The sequence below is a fragment of the Lissotriton helveticus genome, chromosome 5_1, assembly GCF_964261635.1.
Source record: "Lissotriton helveticus chromosome 5_1, aLisHel1.1, whole genome shotgun sequence".
Classification (NCBI taxonomy): Eukaryota; Metazoa; Chordata; class Amphibia; order Caudata; family Salamandridae; genus Lissotriton; species Lissotriton helveticus.
In genome coordinates, this window is record NC_136065.1 from 1,468,550,818 (window position 1) to 1,468,565,432 (window position 14,615).

A 14,615-nucleotide genomic window follows, 5' to 3' on the forward strand; every position below is an offset into this window, starting at 1 on the left:
ATAACGGGAAATTTAATAATCTTGTGTTTAGAATAGATTAAAGGGTTTTGCATGGCAAGGCTGCGAGTGTAATTCGTAAAATGCATGATGTGTGATGCTTTAAACTCACAAATAACGCTGTTTTCTGCTCAAGCTATGCTAGGCTGACACGTTAATAATAAATTAGTGGTAAACAGTGAGAATTGAATCATTGTTTCATTAATAAATGTCTGTTTTCTGTTCTTTTAGTAATGAACGACTGTTCCATGTTCTTAAATTGTCCGAACTAGAGGGAGGGTGAATTGTGTGCGAGCAAGAATCATGTGACCACATAACTGAACTGCTGTGCTCAGCTGAAAAAGCCTGACCTGGTGAAGGACAAAGACGTTGACTGCCAACCAAGCCAGTGTCATCATGAGAAACGGAACCAGTTGTCGCTGAATTTAATAAATTGTATACAAAATTGTAACATGAGTGCTCATGAGAGAGAGGCCTTATTGATGACTATGGGAAAATTATTTTGAACAATGGTATAGTTGAAAGAAGAATGATTTCTTAATGAGGTGACATTCCACCCCTAGAAACCAACCAATCACTTATAAAATGTGAAGATCGCAAATATTGCGGGACGAGCATGTAACTTTAAAGTATAAAGTGCTTTGAGGGTGTGGTTATGATGACATCGGGAGAGAGATTGCGTAGGTTGAAGTGTCTGAGAGAGGGGTGCTTCGCTGTTCGTTGGTTTGCTAAGAGGCCTAGCTATTCCTGTCCTGTCCATGTCCTGATTACTGAATCTTTGAACATTGACTCTTAGTTCAGGGGTCCCTCACTACTGCCTAGGCCAGGGTGATGGTTAACCCCTTTACAGACCCATTGGGTTTGTATTATTTAACATTGCAGAAATATATTTGCCTTATTTATCTTTTCTTTTGTGCTTTTGCCTCTTCCTCTATCCCTCCGAAATTGATGGTTAAAGTCAATATATTTTATTTTTGCATCTAATGTCTCGTCATCTATCTGCTCTTTGCAACATATATTTGAGATGTTATTTCCATTATTGCTATGATTAGTTTGTTACTCTCTCATGAGGTTTCCAGTATTTGAGTTTATAACGTTTGCTTTGAGAATTTACTATTAGTAGAGAAAATTACAGAACATTACAAAGAGTCTGTGGTACTTTTAGTCAATTATTCATTGTTAATGTTCTTAGAATTTCCATTGCCATCAACACTTCAGCTAATTGGTTCATTGATCAAGTAGATGAAAAGTTGATTACATATGTTAAATAAGCATAAAATACAGGATGTTTAAATATAATTTTTATTAGTAAGGAAGATTGGAGAAGGATACATAAACTTGACCCCAGCGCATCAGGGATTTAGGTGAATGTGTATGGGCCAAAGTAGTGTGAAGATTTTAAGAATTTATTCCTGATAGAGTGGGGCAACAGGTAAGCTCATTTTACTCATTTCACTGTTAGTGGTGGCATTCTGCTCTTTCACAAGTGCACCTGTTCCTAGAAAGTAGTCCACTTTCGATCCCAGGGCAAGCAACTTCAAGGCAACAGTTTTACCTTTTTTAAATTTACGTTTACATTTTTATGTCTACTACAAATGTTTTAAAAAATACATAAAAAATACAGAGCTTCCCAAGGCCAGATCTTCTTGGCTTTGCCAACGCTCTTTCATAAATGTGCATAAGAGACTATTTTATGAAAATTATAAAATTACTTATTAACAGCAGCTTAAACCTCTAAATGGAGAGGTTGCAAAAAAATAAAACTCTTTTACCCACATGCATCAAAGGAAATTGCATTCGCAAAGGTTGCGAATCGCAAAATTCATCCGTTTGCGAATGTATTATCGCTATTTTAGGAATTGCAAAATGATTTGCGATTCCTTAAAAAAATCGCAAATTTAGCGAATCGCATTTTTTTGCGAAAAAATTGAATGCATGAAAATTCGTTATTTGCGAATTCTTAAGAAATCGCAAATAAGAATTCTTAAAATTAGAAGAAGTCAAACCTGGTGGTAATTTCCTCATCATTGAACAATGCAGGTGAAATCCATCAAGAGTGCATATAAGGTGCCCCAGAAAGCATCCAACATTTTTTCACAATGGCAGCACTCTTCTTTTTGGCACGGAGCAGAGGCTGAGAGCTGCAGCAGGATTGAGGAGAAGGATTATTCAAGAGAGAATTTTCAGAGTGCGCATTACCTTACTAGGCCAGACAGAAGCAGAAATCTATGATAAGTATAGGCTCAATGCTCATTTAATTTTAGATTTAATTTCTGAATTGGACCCAATTTTACAGAGACAAACACGCAGGACACTAGCCATACCAACCCATGTTCAGGTATTGTGTTCAGTACACCTCCTTGCCTCTAGGTCATTTCAGGGTGTATTAGCCATTGCTGGTGGTGTCTCCCAGAGTTCCCTTTCAAGATTTTTAAATGCTTTTCTGAATGCCATGTTGCAAAGGATAAGGCGTCACATTAAATTTCCAAGTACACAACAGGATTTACTAAAAACCAAGTTAGATTTCTACAACATGGCACATTTTCCACATGTCATTGGCTGTGTAGATGGCACACATATTCCCATTTGCCCACCTTCAGAAAATGAGTACATTTTCCGCAACAGGAAATGTTACCATTCTCTCAACATACAGGCAATTTGCAATTCTAAAACTATCATCACAGACTTAGTGGCAAGTTACCCTGGAAGTGCCCATGACTCCTATATTTTCAGACACAGTACCGGCCACACACGACTGCTTGCTGGTGATTTTGGAGATGGATATTTGCTTGGTAATTATACATTTTTAAAATTTTTAAATATCCTAGTGCCTTCTACACACATGTTACTCATGCATTGTATCTGTTCTTACATCTTAGGTGACAGTGCCTTTGCAGTGAGGTCATACATATTAACACCCTATCTCAATCCAGCAACCAGAAAAGAGCAGCAGTACAACCATGCTCACATATCAACCCGCAATGTGATAGAGAGAACCTTTGGTGTGATGAAATCTCGCTTCCGCTTACTTCATAAAACGGGTGGAGCTTTACAATATCGTCCTGAAATTTGCTGTAAGATAGTAGCAGCATGTGCAATGTTGCACAACTTAGCCACTAGGAGAGGCATAGAGCTGGATTTGGATGATGTACTATCTCAAAATGATAATCAGCCTCAGCAACCCCATGCAAGATTACATGGACCAGAAGCAGCAGAGGGTAGAAGGAGAAGGGTAGAGATAACGCAACATTACTTTAAAAAAAGGTAAGAACCACACAAGACATTCAGGTGCTTGACTGTAAACTGTTTATTGCACAAAAATTAAAGTATATGCAGTTTTCTCTTAAAATGTTAATGCTTTTAGATCAAACAGTAAATTACTTCGCCTTTACTTAAAAACAGAAATGAATGCTTTTTAAATCAGAGGGTCTTCTTTTTTACAAAAATGTAACTTCCAAGGTACCATACTATTTTCTACGACCTCGTGTTGCAGGGTTTCTGTACTCACACAGAACTGTGCACAGAGGAGTGGAACCTCGGCAAATTAGGATGTCCCAAAACTTACCTTAGCAACCAACTCACCCCTTACCGAGCTAGCTACAGTGTCTCATTGGACATATCAAACACCCAATGTTTAGACAAACCAGAACATGAACTTACAGTACCTCAGGGTACGTGGGACTCATGAACACTCTTTCGTTATATTATCATTACAAACCAGAACATGGAGTAAAGAAGACACATGTGCATTTGAAATGTTTATTTACTAATGCCGTCTTCTCAGGCGCAGTATCTTTGATAATACAAGTATACTTATTATCAGTAGCAAAATTATCAGCATAGTTACTAAGACATAAAAAGCGAATGGTGACAGCATGTTAACATGCTGTAATGAATAAGAGTTAACAACACTTATATCTCACCCTCCCTAACACATATATTATATTATTATCTAAGAAGGTCTCTTTGGGTTGTTTTAGGGCGGGCCCATACCTTAGTGTCCTAGCATGAAGGAATCACATCAGCATACACCAGCTCTCTCTGCATGTGCACCGCATCAAGTGTGTTAACAATTCTCGTGCAAAGCAATATCAATCCCGCCTCAAGCCCAAGTTGGCAAAGGCTGCACTTGTGTTATGACTATGAAGGCGTGGAGATCAGACCTCATAACAATTCCATATCGTGTTGCTCCTGAAACTTCAGCACTCTCCGTGCAGACATGTTTTATTAAACAAAGCAGATATCAGAGCAATAACATATTATTCTCACATTCACCACGGCAAACCACTAGGTTGAAAGCTAAGTCAACAATTAAGGGTCGTGTGCAGAAGTTGCAAGAAAGGAAAAATGGCGTTTAAATCTGAAATGTACCTATGCTAACTTAACACGAAATATGGATATATAGGAGCTATACAACACCCCCCCATGATCCGAGAACGGACTAAATAAGGTAACAGAAGTGCCATCACAAGAGAGCAGAATTCAGTTATAAACGAGCATGAATAAAAATTCAAAAATAAAAACTAATGCTAAAAAATAGTCCACAAATATAATGTGGCTCAAGCCAATAGGCAAGCAAACATAAAATGTCTTGACCAAAAGTCAATAAACCAAGGAAATGCTATCAATCAGCATGCCAATTTGAGGCAGTGTCTATGATAAGACCGTATATGAAAAGTAAGCTGCAACAGCCTCCAGGAGGAAGTCACCGTCCTCATCCGAAAACAGTTCAGCCATCCAATTTAAAAGATGAAAGGAACATACGTGATCTGCCAGCACCGGATCCTCTATAACCATCAGAGGACAGCTCGGTGGGTTCTCAAGAAAACTTAGTTCCAAGAAATTTCGCGCTGCCGACAACACATCCCAGGGACCCATTAGTCCATGTGCCACCGCCAAGGCCATAATCCTTTCGTCAGAACAAACCAACTCGTGAGCAATGATAGGACCCATCAGTTGATCAAAATCGACGTCAGCAGATATCGGTCCGCAGAGACACAAATCAATGGCCCAAAGGAAATCACAGGTCAGGCAGCGAAATACAGGCTGGACACAGGTGAAATAGGAGAACCGAAAAGATAATCCAAAAGCCGTGCTTAGAGTCGCTAACGGCAGTGTGCCATAGTAATCAAGCATGCGGTTGCGAAACCGCGTCAGTAGTAGCCGTGCGTGGTCTTGCACAGGAAGGGCATCCATATTTAAAAAGGCAGAAAACCACCAATGCGCCAGCCGCTAATGCAAGCAAAAACGGAAACCCTCCAAACAAGGATGAAAAAATAGAATGGAAGAAAGCAGGGATGACTCCAAAAATCTTCTCAAAGGAAGTCACGAGACCACCGCTAACAACTTTAAAAAAATGTGCTAGGCCCGTCGTGGAGGACGCGTTAAAGATAGAACGGACCATGGCTCCGAAATGCAAGGGCAAATCAGTGTTTAAAAGAGCCTGAACCTCCGTGCGGGTGTTAGCAATGTGAAGCACGAAAGTTTCACGGGCCGAGCTCAAGGCCACCTCTTTCTGGGACAATAGAGCTCTTATTCTAGCCATGCCGCTGAATTCTGCTCCCAAGGTCGGTATCTGTGGCCAAATGGAAGACTCCCTATGTTCACGTGTGGGAGGATAAAGAACATTTCTGCAGCAAATAACTCGCTCACTAACTGTTACTATGAAAGCTATACCTTTAATCAAACCACAACAGTTTTCATTATTGAGCATTAAATAACTACCATTCTCTAACAATGTAAACGTGGGGATGATAGCAGGAACTGGCGTGCCCTGTAAAACGCAAGCCATATTCGGGCGGTCCTTGTTACATGAACCGTGCAACTGTATGTGTCTGCACATTAAAGAATGATCTGGAGTCTCAGTACACTCATCCCCTGTCAGATAAACCTCTTGATCATCCTTGAAACATCTGTATGTGTATGGGAGTGACCAGACCTCATGAAGAAAACCGCTACCTAAGGGTTCAAAACGACCTATTGGCACATATTTCATACAATTTGAAAACTTATATAAAGCAAAAGGCAGTGTTATCAAACCGTGGATAAGCCACGTAGCAGCAGTGGTCTCTGCCACAGAGAAAGGTAAAGATTCCAACCTTTCAATATGGAGCATTGAAAAGGAAGCATCACGCATTGAAAGCAAGCGTTGTTTGTCTGTCAAATTAAACGGTGCAAATAAAGAGGAAACGTTCATGTATCCCCAGGGAACTTTACCCATTTTTAGAGTCTGTAGTGTCCATGCAAACTGCATGATTGAACGTAATTGATTTTGACCATGGTATAATACAGACACTTCATCATGCACAATATCAACAACAGACGACACAATATTATCTAATGTGTAAATTCTAGAGGAAAGCACGTTAATGCTATTGTCAACCACTGCAAGCACTTTTTCAAGATTTGCTTGATCAATAGCCCTAAGACGTGAAGCAGCCTCAATCTGTGAGAGTTTCCAAATTTCATTGTAAACCCCATATAACCATCTTTTCGACCTGCCACTAGCCGGGCCTTTAATGAAATCATTCAAAACCACGTCTGCATTCAGTTTGGAAAGGTGATACTTAACCGCAGGTAAAGTTGAATGTTTCAGCCAAGCTTGACACAACTTGCCAACTGAGTAAGAGGTGACAGTATGACTCAAATCAAAACGGGGATCAGATCTAACAGCCCTAAAACCGTTAGTTATATTTAAAAATCTCTTTTGGCAAGAATCAGCACTACGGTGCCAAAGCAGCCAACCCTTGGGATTCATACTGGAAATGTTAAAGGAGGAATTCAGAAGCAAAGCCTGTATTTCTCTAATGGACAATTTAGTGAAATTACTCCAATTCTCATATTCCTCCAACTCCGGGAAAGACGGGGTGTTTAACCTCTTAGACGTAGCCAATCCAAAGCACGTGGTCTGGGAAATGGTTTCATTTAAAAACCACATATGATTTGGGATGAGACATGCACGGTGCAAAGCCTCAGTGCCTTGTACCTGCCAGGCCCTTGAGCCCCAAACTGATTTAAGGTCTATGGTATCCTTCCATAACTCATACCCTCCAGTAACTAATTGATCCAGGAAGGCTTTTGAATATAACAATTTTGTATTTGTAAGTCGAACCTTGGACTGTGGCTGTTTGTGAAATTTAAAATAAAAGGACTCGGGATTGGACTGATTAAAGTCAGTGAAATAAGTATACTTTTTAAGAAACGTTTCAGAACTCCCTTGTGTTGGTGCTGGGCAATGTTCCCACTGAGTAAAATTAACCGCATCCCTTCGGGAAGATGTCTTGTGTAAGAAGTGATTGCCATAATGTTGGTAACAGAACAATTCACCATAATTAGCAGATTCTAAATATAAATCCTCAGCATCAAAAGCAGCATAATATTTTAAATCAGAAAACAAACTCTCCACAGCATTAACATCCCAATCATCAGAACGAATGTTTTGTTTCACTACATCCCCCATATTAACTCTTAGTACATTAGGGACATTAACGACTTCCGTTGGGCCATGAATCTGAAAACGAACTGCATCCCACGCGATTCCATCCAGAACAGGCCACGCTGTGATGTTAACCAAAGTCAAGTCTCTTTTTAATCTGTGTGTAGAATGTGAAGAGGAAAGTGGGGCCAAAGTTCCATTTAAATGAGTAATGCAAGTTCTCTCCTCGACATAGTGTCCATTCATAATCCGAAAAAAATAAAACACAAAACCAATTGACATAAAAAGGTAAACTGAAAAAAGGACCAGCCAAATGTATATCCAAGGAGGTATCAAAAAATGTTTTTTAAACAGGCTGGCATATACTGCAATTTTAGAGGGTTTTTTCGAGGCAAGGGAAGCAGAGTCAAATGAAAATCTGGATTCCGTGGCTAAACGAGCTTGCAGGTCAGGCATGGACAGATCAGTGGGGTATGTATAGTCTGTCTCATCAAGGTTAGTTCCTGGTAAATTATTCAATAATGGACTGGAAACAGCAGGTAAATCGATTGCCACCTCAGGTTCATTATCAGAAGCAGTGTGCATAACTGAATTTCTCACAATGGAAGGACAGGAAACTGCCGGTGTCATGCTAAGAAGAATCGGCCACTCTGTGTATCTTGACATTGTCAATAGAAATAAACCTGTTTTCCTTACGACCTGGAAGTGGTGGTAAAATGACTGTTCTTGTGCCCTTCACACCAAGCACTGGGACTGGAGCTCGATAGGAGGGACCAAACTCTTTCTTGTTGTCGATCTTCTCTCGAACCAGTTCTCCAACTTGGGGTAGCCAGCCAACTACCGGGATCTGCAACGCATCATCCGATGTGGAGGGCAAATGTTCCTTTGCAAGAGTGTCTCTCGTCTTTTGTAGATTCTGTAAAACATTGCAATGTTCATCTGCGTCAAAGGCAGTGGCGCGAACCACCGAGTCTAGACCGTCAAGGTCAGGGACGAACATCTTGATGCCAAAGAGCATTTCGTATGGGGTCCGCCCACCCAGAGACCTTCTAGGGAGATTATTAAGAGCACGCTGCACGCCATAGAGGTGAGCCAGCCAGTTTCTGCCAGTGCCTATAACTCGGGCTGTCAAAGATTGCTTTAAATCACGGTTCATTCGTTCAACTACACTATTACCCTCGGGTCTGTAGGGTGACGAAAACTTGACTTGGACCCCCATCGAAGTCATGGCATCCTTATACGCCTTAGAGGCGAAAGCCGGACCCTGATCCGAATGGAAGGTACCACAGGCAAAAATCCCTATAAAGATACGCAAATCTCTGATGACAGTCCGGGAATCAGCGCTGCGATGTGGCCATAACCACACAAAGCGTGTGCATGAGTCAACTGCTACTAAGATGTATTTATACGCAGTATCAGATGAAAATGGACCGCAGTGATCTAAATAAATACAGCCTAGTGGTTTATTAGAAATGTACAACTGAGTCTGAGGCGGACGCGTAGCAGTTGAAGGTTTAATCTGCTGGCATATGTCACAAAGAAGGACATAATCACGCGTCTGTTTGTACAGTCCCCGCCACCAGAAACGTTGTTGTAATTGCGTTACAGTGGCTGAGACGCCCGCATGCGCAGACGCCACACCTTCATGAGCCGCTGTAATCAAGTCTGTTCTGCGATCCGAGTTGGGAATCAGCCGTTCCCCAACATCAGGAATTGTCACAAAAGGAACCTTTTCGGGACTTAAGTGGTATTTATACTTCGAAGGGAATCCCGAAGGATGTTTACTTCCCTTCTCAGAGGCAGCAACCGCTGCCAAGATGTCGCTATCAATCTTGGTTTTAGACCTAGTAACTGCTGCAACTAAGTATGTAGATACTGCTGATTTCGCCGCTTCATCAGCAAGCGAGTTGCCAAGAGCGTGTACTCCCACGCGCTGATGACCGAGAGTATGAATCACATAAACGAGTGGCAACATAGCTTTAAGCTCTGCCACTCGAACCCAGATCATTTTATGTTTTATTGTGCTACCCTTGGAATCACGAAAGTCATTTTGAATCCAAAAGAACAAGTTTTCATTGTAAGACTGGACACAGTAGTAAGAATCACTTACAATCAGAGTAGTAACACTAGGATCAGCGTACTCCAAAGCTAGTAATAGAGCACGAAGCTCTGCCAATTGTGCAGTGCAATCGCCCAGGGGCAACGTGTGTACCTCCCTGGAAATGAACTCGTCATTCAACATAGCACCAACCACAATGGCGCATGCGGAAACGTAGGCATGTTTAGAGCCATGCGCAACCTGCGCCGACCCATCAGTGTAAATGATGCAATGGAAGTCCTCCAAAGGTCGCATCGCCAGAGGAGCAGGATGAACGAATTCATACTGCAAGTACTCCTGTGACCGTAAGGAGGCGTCAAAAACAAACATGACATCTGCGGATGACAATGACGCAGCCCACTGAATCCACCGAGGGTGCAAAGCCTTTGAATTTGGTACACTGGCTTTCGTGACTGCCTCCAAATGAGGACAGGGTGTTACCACTAGCATGCGTTTCCCCTGTGACAGAGCACGTTCTTTTAGAATTGCCATCTGTACAGCAGTTAAAACCTTTTCTGTGGTGGGAAACCGCATCTCAGCCGAGGTGTACAAGTGTGACTTGTAAGCAATAGGTACTGTGTCACCTTCATTAAAAGTGAGGTAGGTGAAACCCACCGTCCCAGGAATTATTCTTATTACCAGGTTGGTGTGGTTATCACGAGTCAGTAAATATTTAGAAGCGAGCAGATCAGCCTGCAAGGATTGCAAAATGGCTGAATGCTCAGGCAGCCAGCATGATTTTGAGAAAGTTGGTTGTATCAAAGCATACAGAGGCTTGACACGCTGGGCATATTCCGGAATGTAAGTTCTGCCGAAATTCAAAAAGCCCAGTAAGGATTGTAATTTCTTCAGTGTTGTTGGTGCGCGCAATTGTGCGCACTTCTCCAAGAAGTGAGGAGCCAAACCTCTACCTTCATTGTTGAGCTCATAGCCCAAAAACAACACTGTGTGTTCAGCAATGTGCGATTTTGCAAAGTTGAATTTGTAACCCATGTCTGCGAAGTTGCAAACAAGAGAATTCACACGACACAGATGCTCCCAAATATCGTCGTCTGTGAGATATATGTCATCCACATACGAAAAAGCATCAGGGTCGAGTGCCTCCAGAATAGAGACAATTCGAGCGGTAAATACACCAGGACTATTCTTGTAGCCCATTGGAAGACGCCGGAATTGCTTTTGGACTCCAGCGCTTGTAAAACTGGTCCATTGGGAGCTAAAGCTGTCCAATCGGTGGGCATAAAAACCATTGGATATGTCAAGCGTTGTCTTGAAACGCTTACGCACGAGACTATCCACTAGGGCAGAGCCGTGGGTATTCTGTACTGCACAGTTACGGCAATGCGAGTTCAAATGCCGGTAATCCAAAACCAAACGATATGACCCGTCAGGTTTATTCACAGTAAAAAGGGGATTATTCATCGGTGACACACACGTTTCAATAACTCCCTGATATTCCAATTGTTCAAGGATTTCCGCGACGGAAGATTTTGCTTCACGCCGGATGGGATATTGAGGTTGAGGCTGCGGCTGAGACCGCAACGGTATTTCGTGGCAAGGCGACAATTTATCCCAACCACATTGGTTACGGTACAGAGCCGGCGCGAGAGCCCGAGCCCACTCTTCTGCAAAATGCTGCGCATGCTCTTTCGAGACAGTGTTCGCGAAACTGGGTAGGATTACCTCCTCCCCTCGCGGCGCCGCGAGCACAAAAGGTGGGGGCCAGTCAGCCTCCGAAAGTAAAATATCATATGTAGAAGACAGATTCTCCCAAAATACACCTTTAACGGTACGCTGTATGTCACCTTCAATTAACAGGACAATTTTATATAGTCTTTCAGGGGGAGCAAGTCTCGTATCCGCTGTTTCTATCACAACGTAGACATCAGTCGCTGTCACCCTCAGTAGTGGACGCAGCGCCTCTCTGACTATTGTTATCTCCGCCGCGCTGTCCAGCAAGGTCAGAGCCCACGTCAGATTCCGAAGCCGCGTTCTCACTATCTGTGGCATATCGATGCGCGGTTAAGGCTGCGACTTTCTTTTTCGCAAACTGCGGACGCCTAGGCGTAGAATCCTCCTGCTTCACTGCGCCGTCCGTCTGGCGGGACTGACCACGTCCTTGTTGGCCACCACGTCCACGTCCACCCCCTCCTCCTCCACCGGTCTTCGGGGCCGATGTGTCCTGAAAGGAACGAGGAGAGCGTTGATCAGAACCCTGAAAACGATCAGGTGATTTAATCATCGCGCGGTCGCGCAAATCATAAACTTTTTCGGATGGCGCAGGAGCTTGTATTGCAGGAAAAGAACCCTGAGTCTGCACTGTCTGCTTCCCCTGTGTCTGTTTTTTAGGCCAATTCGATTTCTTGGACTTGGGCTGGGCATCTGTCACTGCAGATTGTCCCTGTGGTTGTTTTTTATCCTTTACTGGAAAATATTTTAGACCTCTACTTGTGCGGCCAATCGTTTTATAAGCGGCCACTACAATCTTTGCTAACTGGCGGGGTTTGTCGGCATCGGGCAGAGCAGCCAAAGCATTCGACACCTGAAAGTTAACTGCATCTCCTTTAACATTGGAGAGAATGAGATCACTTACAATCTCAAAAGAACCACACAGGCGCATACCCAATTCCACCGCTGCCTCTGGACCGTGATCATTCTGAACACGTCTAATGATTTCAGGCAGGGCATTCATAGACGGGGTGCCGAAGCACCTCGTATAAACTGCCGCAAAAGTTTTTCCCCAGCTTTCACAGTCAGCAAGTTCAGGAGTAATATCCTTCGGTAGAGTAATCGTCAACATTCTATGTTTATCAGCAGGAGTAGAATTCGGAAAAACCGCCTCCAGTTGATCAAACTTCTCCGCTAGCCAGAATGGGAAGTCATCGTTGTCAACAGGACGCGCACCAAAAACCGAATTTACCATAACAGGATTGAGACGCATTCCGCCTCGTTCCATGGGAGCGATCACACCCACCTGGGGACCACCAGGAAGATGTCGACCGATGTACTGCACTAAAGCACGAATCACGGAAATGGAAACTACATGCAGCCTGCGAATTTCTATCAGGGTACAAGCCCCGTGATTCGGGTGCGGGGTAAAGCCACCCAACGCAGGCCAATTAGTACCTGGAATCGAGAGTGGACCTAACCTCGCACGGGACAAAGAGTGGGGGAGGGCGCCATCAAACCAAACTCGATGCTGCCAATGATCAATAGGTATTTCCAAAGCTCTGTATGGCGTATATTCAGCCGGGACATCCGAGGCGGTGTAGGAGTGGTACAAACCAGAATTAGCGTCCACCGCCGGAAACGTAACCCAAGAGTAAAACAACTTGTAAGGAAACGCCGGATCTGCACTTACCACGAAAATCACAGCCATCCCATCTACTGGGACCTGGTACGTCTGAAGATGGTTGCGTACCGCTACGCGACTATGCTGCGCAATAGCCACCGCTGCCGCCATCACAGAATTGGAAACAAGAAAACACAAAGAATACTTTGTAGCACAACTGGGTAGTAATTCAAAGAAACCGTTTAAGTAAGAATCAAGCTTGAATAAAGACCTATTTCAAAAAATAGGTAGGTTTCACCAACACCCCGTTTTCCGGAAACGGACGTGAAGGGGTTAAGGCATGAACGATAAACTACTCGAGTGTCATGATATAAGACCACCGAAACCGTTGGGCGCCATGTTGCAGGGTTTCTGTACTCACACAGAACTGTGCACAGAGGAGTGGAACCTCGGCAAATTAGGATGTCCCAAAACTTACCTTAGCAACCAACTCACCCCTTACCGAGCTAGCTACAGTGTCTCATTGGACATATCAAACACCCAATGTTTAGACAAACCAGAACATGAACTTACAGTACCTCAGGGTACGTGGGACTCATGAACACTCTTTCGTTATATTATCATTACAAACCAGAACATGGAGTAAAGAAGACACATGTGCATTTGAAATGTTTATTTACTAATGCCGTCTTCTCAGGCGCAGTATCTTTGATAATACAAGTATACTTATTATCAGTAGCAAAATTATCAGCATAGTTACTAAGACATAAAAAGCGAATGGTGACAGCATGTTAACATGCTGTAATGAATAAGAGTTAACAACACTTATATCTCACCCTCCCTAACACATATATTATATTATTATCTAAGAAGGTCTCTTTGGGTTGTTTTAGGGCGGGCCCATACCTTAGTGTCCTAGCATGAAGGAATCACATCAGCATACACCAGCTCTCTCTGCATGTGCACCGCATCAAGTGTGTTAACAATTCTCGTGCAAAGCAATATCAATCCCGCCTCAAGCCCAAGTTGGCAAAGGCTGCACTTGTGTTATGACTATGAAGGCGTGGAGATCAGACCTCATAACAATTCCATATCGTGTTGCTCCTGAAACTTCAGCACTCTCCGTGCAGACATGTTTTATTAAACAAAGCAGATATCAGAGCAATAACATATTATTCTCACATTCACCACGGCAAACCACTAGGTTGAAAGCTAAGTCAACAATTAAGGGTCGTGTGCAGAAGTTGCAAGAAAGGAAAAATGGCGTTTAAATCTGAAATGTACCTATGCTAACTTAACACGAAATATGGATATATAGGAGCTATACAACACTCGCACCCCTAATGCTTTGCCTGTACTTATCATATCGCCCATGGGAAAGTTGCTTGAAATGTTATTTTTCCTGTTGCTACGGCGTGCAGCAGGTAACACTGGGTCAAGTAGGCCACTGCCATTTCTGCCAACGTCACCACCCCCAATTTGTGGCAGATTTGCAGGTGCAGCATCACTTTGTATTCTTTCAACAAAATTATGGAGTGTCCCCATTCCCCTGGCAATCTCTCCACAAATTTGTTTCATTTCCACTTGCATGGCAACTGTCTGCTTGCAAAGTTGAGCAGTAGTGCTTGAAAGCCGAGACATTCCCCTGGTGTGACCCTGCATGCAGGTCATTGCTCTAAGATGCCTCTTAGCACTAGCTCCTTGCTGTGTCTGTATTACTGTGCACAGTGTCTCCAAAGATGTTGCAATGCGATGTAGCTTATCTGATGTTGTTCTATGCCCTTTTTCAATAA